The sequence below is a fragment of the Cryptomeria japonica genome, chromosome 2, assembly GCF_030272615.1.
Source record: "Cryptomeria japonica chromosome 2, Sugi_1.0, whole genome shotgun sequence".
NCBI lineage: Eukaryota > Viridiplantae > Streptophyta > Pinopsida > Cupressales > Cupressaceae > Cryptomeria > Cryptomeria japonica.
This window is the reverse complement of record NC_081406.1, coordinates 591,005,032-591,012,534: the sequence shown is the minus strand read 5'-3', so window position 1 is coordinate 591,012,534 and position 7,503 is coordinate 591,005,032.

Below are 7,503 nucleotides of genomic sequence, written 5' to 3'. Positions count from 1 at the left end.
GCATAAAAACAAGGAGAGGATGGGAACCTGTGCCTGCACGAAGATCAAACTCGTGTAGTTGAATCAAGCACTTGTTTCCAGTTGTCTTCCTTCAACTTCTTCTTGAAACGTGATAAAGATCTTCTCCAAGAATCTCTAAAATCCTATCTAATACTATGAAATATGTTTTCAAAATTTCTCCTACACAACTAACATAATTTAAAACAAACTTCTTAAGAAATACAAAGACTAACTTATCACATCATAACTCATTATCATTATATAGAAATTGGAGAGATATTATTTTTTCAAAAAATAGTCTTCCTAAATATTATTATTAGTTTCCAGTTCTATTACAATTTTCTTGAATATCCTCCACTTATTTAACTCTATGAACTCTAAGAATAGCTTCCATTTTGAAATTTAAAACATGTAATTTTTTTCCAAATAAATATTGATATTTCCACTTGTCATATAATATGTCTATAATAGATTTATTCTTTTCTTGTAAAATTTCTCATTTTCGAAAATCTAACATCCATTAAATAGGAATAAAGAGTCATTTTATTTTTGAAAAGTAATTATTATTTTAGAGATTCTTTTCCCAAAATATTTCTATGCAAAACTATTATTGTCATATTCTATTACATATTCCTTATGACTTGTGATGATGGGGTTAACACTTGTCCATTGATTCCTTAAATTTGAATTCGAAATTTATTTTCCCTTGTGTGCAATGTGTCTAGACTTTTTACATTTTTGCTACACCATGTGCTCAATTAATTTGTTGAATAAATAACTAATTCATCAATTTTATATATGATAGAAGTAACTAGAAACTAATAGTTTTATGTGTGTATCAACAATTAATATTTATTTTTATTTAATTTTCAACTTTGAATGGGAGAAATTAATTCTTCTCAACACTTCAGAGGGAATAATCCCTCAATTGTAATGCCATTTATTAGGATTCATTTCAACTAAGAATGTCTTGAAGCAAGGAAAAGGTGAATAGTCGAATGATCATGTGCACTTGAAGCCAAATTAATCATTAGATATTTTGAATCAAGCATGCCAAGGGTATATAATGGGATAATCATGTCCATAGTTGGTTGTCAGATTAAAACAACCTTAACTTTAGTTTTTTCTACGTTCTTTTCCATACACTGAAATGATCGAAAAAACTAAATTTCGACTATCCAATAATTTTGAACTTAATGATCCGATTCATCTTAGTGAAATGAGTGAATCTTTATGGGTTAAGATGGACCATCTTTCGAAAAGTTGATAGGTAGTGTGTGATAATTAACCATTCTTAAAACAAATTAAAAAAATTGATTACCTTTATTAAAAGTTTGTTATTTTAAAATAAATATCTTTTTAAAAAACTTTATTTATTTAAGTACATTATTGTTTTTTGATAAATAAAGCAGTGTTAACTAGGACGCTGACCCTTTACAAAGTCAACAGGCTAACGGATTTAAACAGACCAAGCAGAGGTGTAAACCCCAAACAAATAAAGCTAGACAGGCCAAACAACCCACCTGTCAAACCATCAACAACCCAACCCAACTCAAGAGGGGGGAGAATCCACAACTTGACGAAGGGGGCGCTGGGGAAGGGGGGTAGATTTTCCCTTCCGCCTGCGACAAACAACCATCCAAGAAACACTATCATTAGGAATATTCAAAGACAAATCAGGCGGGGGAGACCCCGCAGAGTCACTGCGAGACTATTGCATTACAACCAACAGATTGTTGTTGCAAAACAACAACAAACTACTGCTGAAGAAGAACAAAATTGCCAGGAGAAGAGCGAAGCTGAGGATCAGGAGCAACGGATGTAGGAGCCAAGGGGACGGAAGAGTCTACAATAGTAGTAACCTCAGCAAAGGCATCATCAGCAGTAAGGGGCACCTCATCTCGAGACGATTCAACCAAGACAGAGTCAAAAGCATTAATTGTCAATTGATCTTCAATAGCGTCCTTCCACCAAGTAGCAGTGCCTCTGCAGAGAGAGAGAGAGAGAGAGAGAGAGAGAGAGAGAGAGAGAGAGAGAGAGAGAGAGAGAGAGAGAGAGAGAGAGAGAGAGAGAGAGCAGTTTGAAGCTAAGTGCCCCACTGAGAAGCACCTTCTACAACGAAAGGGGAGGCCCTAATAATCCTGTGGTTGAGCTCATGGCCTATCCCCAACCATAAGAACCACATCCCTAGGGAGGGCTAGAGATATGTCAACATCAATTAATAGGCGAGCAAAGGTAGAATGACCCATGGAGGTTGTGGCATCGTCAACCTTCAAGAAGATGCCAATGGAGTTGCAGATGGCCTCAAAGCAAGAAGGCTCCCAGAAATGGAGGGGGAGATTGGGGAGGCGGACCCAAACTGGACGAATAGATAGAGATTCAGTAAGGGGGTTGAAGGAAGAAGACCAAGGCTTAATAGAGAGAGAGTGATCCCCCAAGACCATAACTTTCCCAAAACCGAATCACGGTCAAGAGTAGAGGTAAAAGAAGCAATGAAAAAGCCTTTAGCACAAGGCAAAAGCTCAATGCCATAAGCAACTAAAGGCTTCCAAGAATCACTCACCCAATGATGAAGGTCTAGAAGGGAAGGCCAAAACCTAGCAAATCTGCAAACCAAAGCACTGTGTTGGTAAAAATTGATATTCACCACAACCTCCTAGCCATAGACCACAACAAGGGAAGTCTTGGCACAAGGAAGAGGACGAACCTCCTTGGAAGGATGGGCAGTAGATCTAGCCACACGAGAAAAGCTACGGTTCCCAGCAAAAGAAGGTCTAGGCAGAACATTAGCACCCAGAGGAGGATCGTCAGGAGCACCACCAATTTGAGGAGAGTCCCTATTAACCTGAGCATCAACAACAGCAAGGGCATCCAAATCCAAAACCGGATCAGGGACACCAGCCATGAGGGAACCAACACCACCCACCACCAGGGGAGCATCGCGCATAGAACGCTCAACAGAAAGGGGAGGGGAGGCAACAGTAAAGGGTGCAAATCAGCCCCCACCACTACCCACAGCAGCAGCGACATCCCTAGCAGTTGCACCATTCGCAACGGCGGGGATACGAGAGTCGTTTGGAAATGCCTGGGCAGGAGACATGTCGTTCAACACTTTTTTCATACAATTTTAAGGTTAATTAAGTAAACTATTGTTAAGTGTAAATTAAAAACAAATAGTTTTTTAGAAATGCATATTTATTATTTATTTAAGTATATTATTACTAGATACAAAATATATCTAATTGGTTCAAATAATTTACATCTTATTACCAGATTTCCCAGATCCACTACATGAATTTTTTTGGCCAAATTTTTAGGTACATTAAAATAATATTTCATATGTTTTAATTTGATAATGTAAAAAAATGATAATAAATCTAATTTTTTTTAATGTTATATTTGTTAGAAGGTAATTACCATGACAATATATTTTGTCTTTATTATTGAAAGTAGGTAAAAATATTTAACAAATATTTTACTTTTTAAGTAATTTATAAATAACTCTTGATTGTTTAGGTTAGCATTATGCTCATCTAATTTAATACTATTAAATTTTGATAACATAACAAGATTAAAACAATAATAGAATAATGCCATAATATAATATAAAACATTCTTAATATAGTCATAAAAATTATAAAATAGTAATATAATGTTCAAAATATAAATATTCTAATAATTTAAGTATTAATATTGATAATAATATAATAAGTCAACAATATAATATATTAGTAATTAGAATAATAAAAATTAATAATCTAATAATTTTAACATTAATAATATTAAATTAATATTTTTATAATACAAATAAAATATAAGATTGGATTATTCTTCATATTGGAGATCATTTTATTGAATAAATATTAATGTAAGATAATACAAAATAATAATATTTAAAAAAATAATATCAGTGCAAAAATAATATAATGAATATTAATACAATGTAATATTAATATAATGTAATATACATAAAAATTGTTCTCACTTAAACATTAAAAAAAAAAAAAATTACTACTATTTAAGTATAATTTATGATTTGTTCACTAATCACATTCTCAAATAAATATTAAATTTTAGAAGAGTTATAGTATCATCGGAAAAAGAAAATATTGTTTACATAAATTTATAAATTAATAGCTTTACTAAGCCTCTCATTTATTTACTACATTTATATGTACTAGTTTGATTGGGTTCTTGTAAGGATTTAATTAGGGTAAAGGTTAGGTATAAAGTTAAACTGGAGTTAGGGTTAAGGATCAATTAGGATTATAGGTAAAACTTTTCATTTAAGGTTAGGATTAAATTATGATTAGTATTCAAAGAGATTAAGAATACAATTCAATTAAGATTTTAAAAATAGGGTTAGGGTAAAGGTTACGATTAGTGTTCAATTTAGGTTAGGGATTATTATCCTTAGATTTAGGATTCAATTAAGTATATAATTAACCTTAAATTAGTGTTCTAGTTAGGGTTCAAATAAGATTACAACTTAATTAGGGTTAGGATTCAATTAATCTCTTCTATTACTATTACAAATCTAAATGGCAAGTACTAGCCACTACATGGTACTTGCTTCATGTAGTCTCATTTACTTGAGATCCATTTTTTAGCTTTGCATTTTAGGTAATATTAGCAGTTTACCACATCTTTTCTAAATATATAAATTCTAATATATGTTTGTTTGGTTGTATAAATATGCAAAATGCACTTCTTTGAACATTGCAACTTACATTTTTTACCTCCCATATGCTGCCCAAATTGTATCTTGCTATTGGTGTAATAATTGCACCTCCTTTTGGTGCAAGTGCTAGTTCTAATATGACTCGTGGTAGTTTTAGTGATGAAAATGTCCTGTGAGCATATTTGATGTTGATAATAACTATAAAGACGAGATTCATTGAACATTAAAGTTAAATAAGGGAATGTTCTTACCAATGATTGTAGTCCATCATTTAATATTTAAAATGGTATATGTATTCATAAATATTATTAAATTTGTGTTATAAAATAGTCTATATGTGTTTTGACATATTATATTTTTTAATGTCTACTGTCAAAACGATATGATTTTTATAAATTCAATTTCAGAATATATATATATATATATATATATATATATATATATATATATATATAATCAAATATATTTTTAACTAAGAGACAAGAACTACATATATCTATTCCATCAAAGTCTAAAATTTCATATCTTATGATGTTTAGAACCCCACACTCAAAAACTCAATTCTTAACAATTTCATTCAAAATGATTCAACTGTTGGAAGATATTAATTTCTACCAACAAACAAAGCAGAATTGTCAACCGGGCATTTAAAATGGAACCTTCTCACCCTGTGTTCAAGATACTTCTCTCACCTAACACCACCAACTTATCATCGACCTTGATTTCTCACATTTGTTTACTAGTTCTTGTAAGGAAAGCTATGGTGTGGAAACGCTCTCCTAATGCCAATTTGCAGAGATGTAAGCCACAATATCTATCTACTTCCTAAATTGCAAAACCTCGAGATGACTTAAACAGAAGAATAGAGAACATATAAAAACCATGCACATATACACAGAGATTTTTACCATGGGAAACCCTTTCAGGAAAAAACCCACACACCAAAAAGCCGAGTGTCTCCTTTGTATTACAGTTGACAATATTACATACAATTGACAACGGACTTTTTGCATAGGCTCAGATTGTATTACAATCAACGTGAATTTCTATCACACTCTAATTCTCAATGAAACTTGTAGCAGTTTATACACACTACAATCCGTTATGAAACTTGATACTGCAACTGTCACTTCACAAACGGTCAACCGTACGGATCAGCATTGGCAACTACCGTAGCCACTGCACGGGTCAGCATGGAATTACCATGTACTAAAATGTCATACGAATATGTCTTTGTCTGTACTAGTAGGTCTTTGTTCGTACTAATATGTCTTTGTCCGTACTAGCAGGTATTTGTTCGTACTAATCTATTCGTACTAATATGTCCATACTAATGTGTAACATTCTGTACTTGGCAATGCTTCTCGTCAATATGGCAATGATTTCCATCGATCTGGCAATGATTTTCGTCAATCTAGCAATGCAACTACCGTACGGTACGGGTTAACTCAGTACATACGAGGCAACACCTGTACGGTACATGTGAGGCAACAACCATATGGTCCGTACGTACTTCAACAATCTCCCACTTGTCGAGGTACGTATTGATATCTGCGGAGTTACTCAACAAGACTAATAAGAGTCAGGGGCTTTAAGCCCAATTGATCTTGCGCACCATTTAAATTTAACTGTGCTATCACAGATGAATGCCTTTCAGTTGAACCTATTATCCATTTCAACTCAGCACCATCTACGTTTCCATGTTTCCAAGAACACCTGTAGCTGATCAGCCCATGCCAAAACTTCAAATGAAAAACCACATTATCATGAAGTACCAAACAAATGATTAGTGTACTCTAAGCACAGAAACAGAACCAGGATCATTGTCAAAATTCCAACTGCAGAATCAGGAACTCAAACATGACAACCATGATCTAAAACATCTCACCTAAAGAGATAACATGCTCCATATGAACATAAACACATTAAGTCAAAACTCTAAATGCATCTCAAGAGTATATCCTGACATAAAAACATCCTAACTAAGGATTACAACATCTCTACCAAAGACCACTTATGAATCTTCAAGATGTTAACATCTCCAGTTACATGAAGAACTTTCACCAATACATGATGAATCTACATCACTGCCAAAGACCCAAGGTACCCAATCCTAATGGCATCGTGATTGAACCAGACACTGACAAATGTCTGACTTGCCAAAGCAACTCAGAAGGCATCTCCATCCTCATTGTGAGAGGACCCAGAATCAGAAGAACTCTTATTCTTCTTCTTCTCTCTGCAATCCTTTCGGATATGACCAGTCTGCCCACAATTCTAGCACTTCAATTTGGACTTCTTTCCAGAAGCCTTGGAGCTTTCCTTCGACTTGGATTCTGACTTCTTGTTCTCTTTCTTGCCTCTAACAGCAAGAGCATCCTTGACCATCTCAGAATATTTTCTTCGTTTTTCTTCTGACAACAACGAAGCAACCACACCTTCCATTGTGAGCTTGGTTGTTGTACTCCCAATGGTCATTACCAAATGATCCCATGAGTCAGGCAAAGAACATAACAGAAGCATACATCTATCCTCGTCATCAATCTGGACTCCTATAGAGATTAGCTGAGCAAAGATCATATTGAAAACATTCAAATGATTTGCAACAGATGTACCCTCATCCATCTTCAGGGAATATAACTTCTTCCTCAGGAACAACTTGTTTACCAGAGACTTTCCTTGATAAATGTCTCCAAGCTTCTTCCACAGAAGATTAGCAGTCTTCTCCTCATGGACATTCAACATAACAGAGTCTGCCAAACAAAGTTTGATTAACCCTCTAGCTTTTCTATCTGCAAGATCCCAGTCTTCTTGCCTCATGC